This window comes from Fundulus heteroclitus, chromosome 17 (genome assembly GCF_011125445.2).
Source record: "Fundulus heteroclitus isolate FHET01 chromosome 17, MU-UCD_Fhet_4.1, whole genome shotgun sequence".
NCBI lineage: Eukaryota > Metazoa > Chordata > Actinopteri > Cyprinodontiformes > Fundulidae > Fundulus > Fundulus heteroclitus.
The window spans coordinates 11923624-11936020 of NC_046377.1; the positions used below are offsets into that span (position 1 = coordinate 11923624).

Genomic DNA, 12397 nt, shown 5'->3' on the forward strand with positions numbered 1-12397 from the left:
ATATTTCATTTTTCACCCTTGTGCTCATTTTGCCTTAAGGCCTCGTCTCACGCTTTGTTTTTTTCCATGACAGCCCTTTTTGTTCAGGGAGTAGGAGGAAAACAAAAAAGCGGATGACGAGAAACAGACGATGACAGAAAGAGGAAGAGACAGCATTGAGAGAAGCAGAGAGGGGCATAGGTAGTTTCCAGTGAAGATTTTGGAAAGATTAAGGGAGACAACACTTGAACTGATCTTTCGATAAATTCCAACTTTTGTTTTTAATATAAAGAAATAATTGGTACCGCAAACAATTAATCAATAATTCACATCAGGTCATGTGTTTTTGCATTTTTTATGCTGTGATAACCTCAAGCTCCATTGAAACATTGAAAAAGGCAAGGAGGAGGCCACATTCATTGCACCACACACATGCAAGCATATACGCTTGATTTAAGACCACTTACACGCACGCAGGAGGCAAGGACATACTTGCCCCTGACCTTTGGCCCCCAGCCAAAGTATCTCCCTGCTTGCTGCCTTATAATTAGCAAAGCTGCTAACGGTCTTAAAATGCTGAAGGCATTCCTTTTTAATTATCCCACAGGAAGTTTGTTTATTGTACAACAGGATGGATACAACTGTTATGGTCCCGACAGAGTTTGCAGCTACTTTTTTCTAGGCTGTAAAGTAGCGGTGTGCAATAAAGCCCCGAGTAAACACAAAATGCAGTTTTTAAATGATTGTGATTATCGCTATTAAAGGGGACACATCATGCAAAATCCACATTTTTATCCCTTGAATACATTTTGTTGTGTAATTGGAGTCCCTGGGAGTGCAGGAAATTTGGATGTAGTCCATTTGGGAGCAGCATAGAAATCCTTATATTCTTTCTGGGTCATATATTTTTCAACCGTTCAGTTTTCTCTGTTCTGTGTGCGTGTTTGATTCAGTGTTTTAAAGCATAGCCCAAACCTGCTTGTGCTGGAGGTCACAAGCTGACCTCCTGCACAACTTTCTGCAAGAGAGCAGAACTCAGGGATTCATCAAAATCTCTACGGACACAGATACTTTTTCACAGAAGTGCAAACAACTTTGGTTCTGTGGTCTTTCAAAGGCAGATTTAGAGAAGCATAAACATTAGGCAGTTTAGAAGATCTCGTGGCATGACAGCTTGTGATTTTTAAAGCGCCACAATATTTCTCGACATAGTGGAGTCTGTCTTGTGAAGTCCCATTTAGTTGCTGTCAGCATGTTATATTTTCTGGTGACTTTAGTTAAATATAATGATCCCTAAATATAAGGGTGAGCATTTTAAACCTGACACAGGGTGGGATCTATGTTCAAGACTCTTATTCTGAAGGAAGTAGTACTTGAGTTATCCTCTCGTGTTTTTGAAAGAGTTTTGATAGCATTAAATAAGACCGTAACATATAGTAATGTACAAACTATTTGTAAGAATAACACAGCTAGCAATTAACGATGTCAGCATTAGCATCTGCTTCTGAGTCTGCATTTGACACCAAACTATTTTAATATTTAAAATTTTAATCGACTAAGTCTGATCATCTTTGTTTTGAAATCTAAAATAGTTGTGCTCTGTAAACCTGAAATGGATTAGTCTACACTGGACTACAATTCTCTAAAACAAGGTTGAGATTCATGACATTTTTTTCTAGCTTTTAAATTATACTGAAACATTTTTGAATTTCATAATTGTAAAACCTCATTGAATGGACTAATCAGATCTACAATAGTTACAGATTCTTTACATTTCTAAAACCCTTATTTAAATTGTGAAAAAAAAATAATTTTTCTCAAAATAGAAACTGAAGAAATGAAAATAAATCATGAACTTGCTGAACTTTGGTGACCTTTTGTGTCAGACCCCCAGCAGTGAGCCAAACTCCAACAGATCGACTCTCGCAAAGAAACACGGACCTCCCACAACATGGAGAGAAAACAGCGTCAAAGATTTGTACCTCGACTGGAGTCAAGGAAGAATGCAGGGAACCTTCTGGTAACCGGAGCATCGGTTTCTAGCTGGGACTTCTAGGGCATGTTCTCCATCTGCCACCTGAGATGAGCTGAGGAAGTTTGGCGCTGATCTGATATCAGCTGATGGCCTTCCTGACTTCAGCCACATGATATCCTCACCCAGGATATCATGCTCTGCTCTGCATTCCTTCCCTGGGCAACTCCGTCATTTACAGATTACATAACAACTAAATTGTTTAATGGTAATTTGCATAAATGCAGCCAGAGTCAGACTATAACATCTGTTTATCAAGACCTGTAATATATTTCAGTGACATGCTGACTAACAACTGAACTCAGCTTTGCTTACATAGAAAGTTTCGAACACAACTCAACCTCAAAATGCTGAGCAAAGGTGAAATCAAGACACAAAAACAGAGACATTGCGATTAAACAAATCCCAAGAGAAATCAGGAATTAAAAGCAAATAAGATCATTGGAAGTAGATAATACACAGTAACACAAAGGTCATATTTTTACAGAAATAAAAATAAATAGATGAAAGCCAACTATAAATAATAAATATTAAAACTGTCAGTATTAATACATAAACATAAATATTTATAAAAAGATCATTATAATTATGTAGAAAAATATAAGGTGAAACATTGATATTTCAATAAATACAACTACAAAGTGTAAAATTATTTAAAGCTTAACCTGAAAGTAACAATTACGTGAACAATGTCATGATTTGTTGCGTGCCGATCATTTTGGTTTCGTTTCTGTGTTCATTATTGTTTAGGTCCTGCTGTATTAGTTTGTACATTGTGTTATGCTTTTCACTTATTTCTTGTGTTCTGTTTGTGCATTTTAATTTCATTCTCTTATGTAATTGACAGACTTGTCGTTCCTTTTGTGTTCTATGTTCTCATGCCACTGATCACACCACCACCTCTGTATTTAAGGTCCCTGGTTTTCATTCTTCTCTGCTGTTTTCGTTCTATCCACCTGGTTCCTCGTCCTGTACTCCTTGTGCCTCGCTGTAAGTTATTTGTCTTTTGCTTTTATTAAATGCTCCTATTCTCTATGCTGCTCTCAAGTACCCGTCTGCAAGTTTCATCCTGTTACAACCTCACAACACATGGCAAACATCGTAAACAGCTGACATTACATAATTTCTAGCAATAATGGCACTGAATTTGTTGTTTTAAGTTGTATTTTCACTTGTAATATTGACTTTTCATGACATCTAAGTCATCCAAGCCTTAATGGAGATTTACAAGTAAGCAGTGAGCAATGACTACTTTAATAGCTCTTGGTCGTACAGACAGAGGAAACCTCATCAAAGATCCACAAACAATCGAGGTCCAAACAAAGCCAGACTGCAGAAACAATTCTAACACCAGCTAAAGACCAACTCAGTCCCAGAAGTCTTTGTGCTCCAGCATGAAGCAGCCTGTAACGCCAAGCAGCCACACCTTGTTGTCACTACATTTCCATCCAAAGGTTACATGTGACAGGGATGTAGCATAGCTTGAAGGAACACTGTTAACGTAATTAGCTTTTAGATTGGGTTTACATCATTTAGAACGTTGTGTAATGAATAACTTTGTTTTTTTCTCTCTTTGTGCATATCTACAAAAACACAGGGAACTTAATCTGATGTTTTAAAAACTTTTTTGGCCCTTACTTTTGATTGCACTCTAAACTGGTGCCTCATGTGGAATCCCGTGTTCTTCTCTGTCAGTCATGTTGCAGGAGCATGTTGGGTAAGAGCCTGACGTCTTTTGGATACTGTAATATGATCATAATACCCCTTGACAAATGTAAGACATGCTCGTGTGTGTGTGTGTGTGTGTGTGTGTGTGTGTGTGTGTGTGTGTGTGTGTGTGTGTGTGTGTGTGTGTGTGTGAATGACACTTCTTGTGGGCTTGTGCCAGGTGGATCTTGATCTGTATCATATGCCAGCAGTGTTTGCACTTTCAGTGTTCTCGGTCCCACAGCTCACTGTCATGGCAACTTTATAAACATTATCCTTAACACGAGTGTTTCTACTGTCATCAGGCTGTTTTTTTGTGAAGTTTTGTGCTTAGAAAAGCATCAGAAACTCAGGTTCTACTGATCTAGATTTAAAATTAAATGACTGTTTCCACAATTTGTCTTTTATTCTGTACAGTTTTAATGTTTAAATACCACTTCATGATTATGTCTGTGGATGCATTTTTGTGTGCTGCTCCTACATATGTGAATCTCCCCCTCATGGATGAATTCAGTCTGTTGGTCCTCTAAGGAACTGTACTACTGTTTAGCTAAATAACAAGTTGCCTAATTCTGCCAATACCGTAGCTGCTGTTTAGTGTGTGTAGTGCAACCTCCATTATTTAATAAAACTATAATCTCACGCTATTATTCATGTTGAACGCATCCAGTGATCCGTAATCTGTTCTGACAGATGCACTGAGGTGATAACATGACACATCTGTCCACACATGGTTGCTCTAAAAGTCTATTTTAATATTCCAATATAATCTAAGCTCATTTGAGACAAAAAAAACAAGCAAAAAAACAATGTGCTTTAATACAGTTTTCCATCTCATTTGACTTGTCCAAAAATATCTCAATTTTAGAAGTCCAACAGTATCTGTTACCCGAACAATCTTCTATTAAGGAATACGTTAAAATTAGAGTGCTAAAAACATTGTTCCTGTTTTTACTTTTTCCTTACTTTTTTTCTTCTGTCCTTTCCTTCCATGTCTTCTTCTGTCCTTGTATCCTTGCTTTCTACTTTATGTTCTTCCTTTTCCTCCACCATGTCCTACCACTTTGCTACTTTACTCTTCCTTGCTTGCTCTCTTTCTTTCCTTGATGGATTTCTTTCCCTAATGTTCTTCCAGCCTACTTCTGTCAGGATTTAGGTTTTTTCTTGCTTTGTTTTGGACTTTTTTGGACTAATTACTTTCAACTCCCCTCAGCCAACAGCCATCTGTAACCACCCAATCAGCTCAGTCCACTCCTCAGTCACCAGCCAATTAGCTCACATCAGCTCCACCTGCTGTCAGTAATTACTGCCAATTCAACTCACCTGTTCCTCTGTCTATATATACCTTCCTCAGCCAACTCATCCCTGCCAGAACGTCTCGTCTCATGTGCCCTACTGTCATCACGCTATCAGTTGCTTTAGGAACATAATTCTTTAACATCCAGTTAAAATACTATGGTCAACAAACTATTTAACTGAGTGGTTAACATTAAACTAAACTACTGAGTAAAGCTACCAAGACGTCGCCGTCCATTTAAACTAACTACCTAGTAAGGAGAGCATTAATCAGAGAAACAGACAAGGAGCCTCTGCTAACTCTATAGGAGCTGGAGTGCTTCACAGCTCAAGTGGGAGAATCTGCAGAAATAAAACGATTAGACACAAAGCGTACAAATCTGGACTTTGTGATCAAGTGGGAAGAAGAAAGGATTGTTGAAAGACTGCAATAATGAGTCCTGTTTACAGTTTTCCCACAAGTCATGGGACAGAGCAGCATGTGGAGGAACGCGTTCCCCGTTCAGATGAGACCAAATTGAACTTTCTGGCTTACATGCCGAATATTACCTGTGGCAAAAGCCGATCGGACAACCATGGCTCACTTTGTAGACTAGGTGCCCCATATGTGAAGGTAGCCCTCGACATAACTGTCCCACCAACTAACAGTGCAAAAAAGGCCACTAGTGCCCTAAAATAAAAAAATCTAACCCCAGTCATGACCCTGAAAATGTTTTTAAGTGCCTGAATGAAAGTCTTCATAATTTTAATAAGTTATTCAATATTTTGTTGGTCTGTTGCAAGAAATCCCATTAAAATATTTCAATATCCTACATTTTGTGGTTTTAACTAAAAAAAAAAAAAAAAACAACGGGTATGAATACTTTGCAAGGGACTGTATCTATATAAACAGAAAATATGACAGCTGTATGAAGTACATATCTTTCCAAAGTAGGCAATGCACTTGCCTCTGCATGTGTGCTCTGTATCTGCGTGGCACACTGTAGGTATGTATATAAATATAATTAACGGATCAATTCGAGTTGTTGGATATAATCTCCCTAAGTCAGATGAGCGTCTGAGTGCAATAGCAAACATTGTGGTTAGAAAACAGGTCGCTACAACATTGGAGGTTTTGACGGATTGTAATTCACGGACGTAAAAAAAAAAGGCCAACTGCCACGCTTTTAATCTCTGCTTACAGTTGCTTGTATCCAAAGCAAACAAGGCGAGTAGATTTTAGGATGGGCAAAGTAATTGAGGACCTGTGCGTGTGTGTGTGTGTATTATTAAACAACGTAACACTGAACATGTGGATATGTCTTGGATAGACACCTCAGGGGAAAAGCTGTTGTGTTATAAAAAGAAAGGGAAACCTCCTGAAATGGGAGAGTGATATTTCACTGCTTTTATTTTCTGGAGTCCCTTTTTCTACAGATGTTTTTTTTTTCCACAGATGTTAGGTGTTTGAACCTCCCTCTGGCCTTCAAATGCGTGTGACGTTGCAGGACATTCTTCCCAGCAACTTCCTGGCTTTAATGGCCCCGGCCTTCATCACCGTCCTCAACACTCACTTCCTGTGAGTGAGAGCTGTCCTACTTCCTGAGTTCCAAGAATCCTGCACCAATAGCTGCATGACAACACACACCTCAAATAAACAAGATTCACTCGTGCTTGGAAACACGCCGTGGGGCATAACTGTGCGTATTTCAGATTGCTGACCAGCTTTTGCTCAATAAGAAGATGGTACACCTTTGGAAGCCTGGCTTCAGATTTTAGGCACCCAGTGTGCCTCATTTATTTCTGTACTTTTTGAAAACACTTGTCTTTCACTAGTTAATGAAAAGCATCAACACCCCTCTGCGATGTAAAAAAGTAGTGTTTAAAAAGGAACAAACCTTATTAAACCTTTTTTTTTTTTGCATATAATGCAAAGCTGAAACTCTATTAATGTTTCTGCAGTCCTCTTTGGAATCTCCAGGGTATAACTGGCCTCAGTGAACAACTTTCTTCTCTACTTATAATCAGTTCTGAAGGGAGCCCCGGTCTTATGCCTTGCAAATGATTTTTTACTTTTTCTGTGATATAGGATTATATGCAAGTATCACAAGTAGCCCTTAAGAGCAAATTAACTTTATCTGGGAGCAATAAGAGGCACCTCAAACGATGGCAGATGCGTATTGAAACTCATACATACTGAACTTGAATGCAGAGGAGCACTGTTCCTTGATATCCATGTACTGCACTAATTCAATTAAATTTTATTTATATAGCACTTTCCAAAGTCAAATTCAGTCAGATTATACAGATTGGTCAAAAAGTTTCCTCTCTAAGGAAACCCAGTAGATTGCATCAAGTCTTGACAAGCAGCATTCACTCCTCCTGAAAGAGCGTAGAGCCACAGGGTCATCTGCATTTTCCATGGCTTTGCAGCAATCCCTCATACTGAGCAAGCATGAAGCAACAGTGGAGAGGAAAACTCCCCTTTAACAGGGAGGAAAAACCTATAGCAGAATCAGGCTCAGTATGAACAGTCATCTGCCTCGACCGACTGGGGGTTAGAGAAGACAGTGGGTCATTAACACACTTCAGTTTAGATGATTTCATCAATCATTTCTTTCTTCTTCACCTTAGATGTGACAGTTGAAAACAAAGAGAAGACACGGTTTTACAGGAGTAACCTGTGCCGGTTCAACCAGTCCGACATGCAGAGCTAACTGTACAAATGTCTTGCTGTGATTATTGCTTTAGGTGAGTGATTATCTGCATGCTTGCAAATTGTAACTCTTTTTTGTTAATCTAATTTACAGAACTTTGTACATCCATACACATGCCGCTCCACTTCAAAACATGCCTTTGATATGTTTTGCAAAGCGCATTCGATAATTCCTGTAATTCACTCCTGTAAGGGCTGACTATACAGACTGTGGTGTATTCTTCTACCACCACCACCACCACGACCAAGTGTTAATATTCTTTTTCATAATTTACATTTATTAGTTCCAGATTACACTATATACAAGTTAAGCTCAAGTTTATTTTATTTAAACATATATTTTCTAATGGGTGCACACTTTAGTTAATATCTGTTACTGCAAGAATGTCCTTAGATCATAAGCAAAGAAAATGGAAAATGGTTAGGATGCCTCCTGGACACTTCCCTGGTGAGGAAGGGGATGAGACCCAGAGGAAGACCCAGGACACACTGTTTCTCGGCTGGCCTGGGAATGCTTTGGGGTTCCCCTGGAGGAGCTGGCCCAAGTGGCTGGGGAGAGGAAAGTCTGCTACCCCCACGACCCGACCCTGGATAAGCAAAAGAATAAGGATGGATGGACCTGCTGCTGCTAACTAAGCCAAGTCTTTGCATCTGCTACTCCAACTTATACGTGTCTCACACAACCACTCCTTGCCAGAACATCTCTCTACATTATGCCTGCATGGTTGTTCCCAGTGCGGTGTGCTCTGCCTGCCTAAGCTGTGTTCCCGTATACGACCTGCCCTCACTGGATCGCCTTCCTGCCTGTGTGGTTTCAGTGCTCGCTTTGCTCTCTCTGGGGACTCATCAGCTGCAACTCTGGTCTAATCTGTCTCCGTCATCACTATCAAGGGTCAGTTTGCCTCTGTCGTCACTCTTCGTCACGTGCACTACCATCGATAAACTTTTAATAATCATACATCTCCGTGTCTGGCTGAGTTATCGGTTCTCTGGTGTCTAATGAGTATAAAAATAAATAGATGAAAGCCAACTATAAATAATAAATATTAAAACTGTCAGTATTAATACATAAACATAAATATTTATAAAAAGATCATTATAATTATGTATGATCATGCCGAATATTACCTGTGGCAAAAGCCGATCGGACAACCATGGCTCACTTTGTAGACTAGGTGCCCCATATGTGAAGGTAGCCCTCGACATAACTGTCCCACCAACTAACAGTGCAAAAAAGGCCACTAGTGCCCTAAAATAAAAAAATCTAACCCCAGTCATGACCCTGAAAATGTTTTTAAGTGCCTGAATGAAAGTCTTCATAATTTTAATAAGTTATTCAATATTTTGTTGGTCTGTTGCAAGAAATCCCATTAAAATATTTCAATATCCTACATTTTGTGGTTTTAACTAAAAAAAAAAAAAAAAACAACGGGTATGAATACTTTGCAAGGGACTGTATCTATATAAACAGAAAATATGACAGCTGTATGAAGTACATATCTTTCCAAAGTAGGCAATGCACTTGCCTCTGCATGTGTGCTCTGTATCTGCGTGGCACACTGTAGGTATGTATATAAATATAATTAACGGATCAATTCGAGTTGTTGGATATAATCTCCCTAAGTCAGATGAGCGTCTGAGTGCAATAGCAAACATTGTGGTTAGAAAACAGGTCGCTACAACATTGGAGGTTTTGACGGATTGTAATTCACGGACGTAAAAAAAAAAGGCCAACTGCCACGCTTTTAATCTCTGCTTACAGTTGCTTGTATCCAAAGCAAACAAGGCGAGTAGATTTTAGGATGGGCAAAGTAATTGAGGACCTGTGCGTGTGTGTGTGTGTATTATTAAACAACGTAACACTGAACATGTGGATATGTCTTGGATAGACACCTCAGGGGAAAAGCTGTTGTGTTATAAAAAGAAAGGGAAACCTCCTGAAATGGGAGAGTGATATTTCACTGCTTTTATTTTCTGGAGTCCCTTTTTCTACAGATGTTTTTTTTTTCCACAGATGTTAGGTGTTTGAACCTCCCTCTGGCCTTCAAATGCGTGTGACGTTGCAGGACATTCTTCCCAGCAACTTCCTGGCTTTAATGGCCCCGGCCTTCATCACCGTCCTCAACACTCACTTCCTGTGAGTGAGAGCTGTCCTACTTCCTGAGTTCCAAGAATCCTGCACCAATAGCTGCATGACAACACACACCTCAAATAAACAAGATTCACTCGTGCTTGGAAACACGCCGTGGGGCATAACTGTGCGTATTTCAGATTGCTGACCAGCTTTTGCTCAATAAGAAGATGGTACACCTTTGGAAGCCTGGCTTCAGATTTTAGGCACCCAGTGTGCCTCATTTATTTCTGTACTTTTTGAAAACACTTGTCTTTCACTAGTTAATGAAAAGCATCAACACCCCTCTGCGATGTAAAAAAGTAGTGTTTAAAAAGGAACAAACCTTATTAAACCTTTTTTTTTTTTGCATATAATGCAAAGCTGAAACTCTATTAATGTTTCTGCAGTCCTCTTTGGAATCTCCAGGGTATAACTGGCCTCAGTGAACAACTTTCTTCTCTACTTATAATCAGTTCTGAAGGGAGCCCCGGTCTTATGCCTTGCAAATGATTTTTTACTTTTTCTGTGATATAGGATTATATGCAAGTATCACAAGTAGCCCTTAAGAGCAAATTAACTTTATCTGGGAGCAATAAGAGGCACCTCAAACGATGGCAGATGCGTATTGAAACTCATACATACTGAACTTGAATGCAGAGGAGCACTGTTCCTTGATATCCATGTACTGCACTAATTCAATTAAATTTTATTTATATAGCACTTTCCAAAGTCAAATTCAGTCAGATTATACAGATTGGTCAAAAAGTTTCCTCTCTAAGGAAACCCAGTAGATTGCATCAAGTCTTGACAAGCAGCATTCACTCCTCCTGAAAGAGCGTAGAGCCACAGGGTCATCTGCATTTTCCATGGCTTTGCAGCAATCCCTCATACTGAGCAAGCATGAAGCAACAGTGGAGAGGAAAACTCCCCTTTAACAGGGAGGAAAAACCTATAGCAGAATCAGGCTCAGTATGAACAGTCATCTGCCTCGACCGACTGGGGGTTAGAGAAGACAGTGGGTCATTAACACACTTCAGTTTAGATGATTTCATCAATCATTTCTTTCTTCTTCACCTTAGATGTGACAGTTGAAAACAAAGAGAAGACACGGTTTTACAGGAGTAACCTGTGCCGGTTCAACCAGTCCGACATGCAGAGCTAACTGTACAAATGTCTTGCTGTGATTATTGCTTTAGGTGAGTGATTATCTGCATGCTTGCAAATTGTAACTCTTTTTTGTTAATCTAATTTACAGAACTTTGTACATCCATACACATGCCGCTCCACTTCAAAACATGCCTTTGATATGTTTTGCAAAGCGCATTCGATAATTCCTGTAATTCACTCCTGTAAGGGCTGACTATACAGACTGTGGTGTATTCTTCTACCACCACCACCACCACGACCAAGTGTTAATATTCTTTTTCATAATTTACATTTATTAGTTCCAGATTACACTATATACAAGTTAAGCTCAAGTTTATTTTATTTAAACATATATTTTCTAATGGGTGCACACTTTAGTTAATATCTGTTACTGCAAGAATGTCCTTAGATCATAAGCAAAGAAAATGGAAAATGGTTAGGATGCCTCCTGGACACTTCCCTGGTGAGGAAGGGGATGAGACCCAGAGGAAGACCCAGGACACACTGTTTCTCGGCTGGCCTGGGAATGCTTTGGGGTTCCCCTGGAGGAGCTGGCCCAAGTGGCTGGGGAGAGGAAAGTCTGCTACCCCCACGACCCGACCCTGGATAAGCAAAAGAATAAGGATGGATGGACCTGCTGCTGCTAACTAAGCCAAGTCTTTGCATCTGCTACTCCAACTTATACGTGTCTCACACAACCACTCCTTGCCAGAACATCTCTCTACATTATGCCTGCATGGTTGTTCCCAGTGCGGTGTGCTCTGCCTGCCTAAGCTGTGTTCCCGTATACGACCTGCCCTCACTGGATCGCCTTCCTGCCTGTGTGGTTTCAGTGCTCGCTTTGCTCTCTCTGGGGACTCATCAGCTGCAACTCTGGTCTAATCTGTCTCCGTCATCACTATCAAGGGTCAGTTTGCCTCTGTCGTCACTCTTCGTCACGTGCACTACCATCGATAAACTTTTAATAATCATACATCTCCGTGTCTGGCTGAGTTATCGGTTCTCTGGTGTCTAATGAGTTACACAGCGCTAATGAGACGTTCTGGCAGTGAGTGACTATGGAAGGCAGGTTTAAGTAGGCCGAGAAACAGGTGAGCTGACGGAGCTAATTAGTTGCAGCAGGTGGAGCTAATTAGGGTAGGGAAGAGAAATAATGATATATGTGAGGGTTGTGCAGAAAAAGAAAATGTGGATCATGTTTTGATGAATTGTATTAAATATGCAACGGAAAGAGAGAGGATGAGGAAAGTAATTATGGAAAAAGGGAGAGATTGGAGTATTAAAGGAATTTTAGGGACAGATGGAGATAGGGAAGAAAATATGGTAATTAATAAAGCATTGTTTTTATTTTTACATAACACAAAATTAAAATATAGAATATAGTAGGTGGAACGATAGAGCTACACACTCATGTACAGTAGGTGGCGGT

At 39.7% G+C, this 12397-nt stretch overlaps 1 protein-coding gene across 5 annotated transcripts in view; it reads right to left on the reverse strand.

Moving 5' to 3' along the window:
• The window catches only part of LOC105916470 (ninjurin-2), a 43974-nt gene that overhangs the window by 15908 nt on the left and 15669 nt on the right, over positions 1 to 12397 (reverse strand). The gene's annotated exons all lie outside the window — the stretch shown is intronic.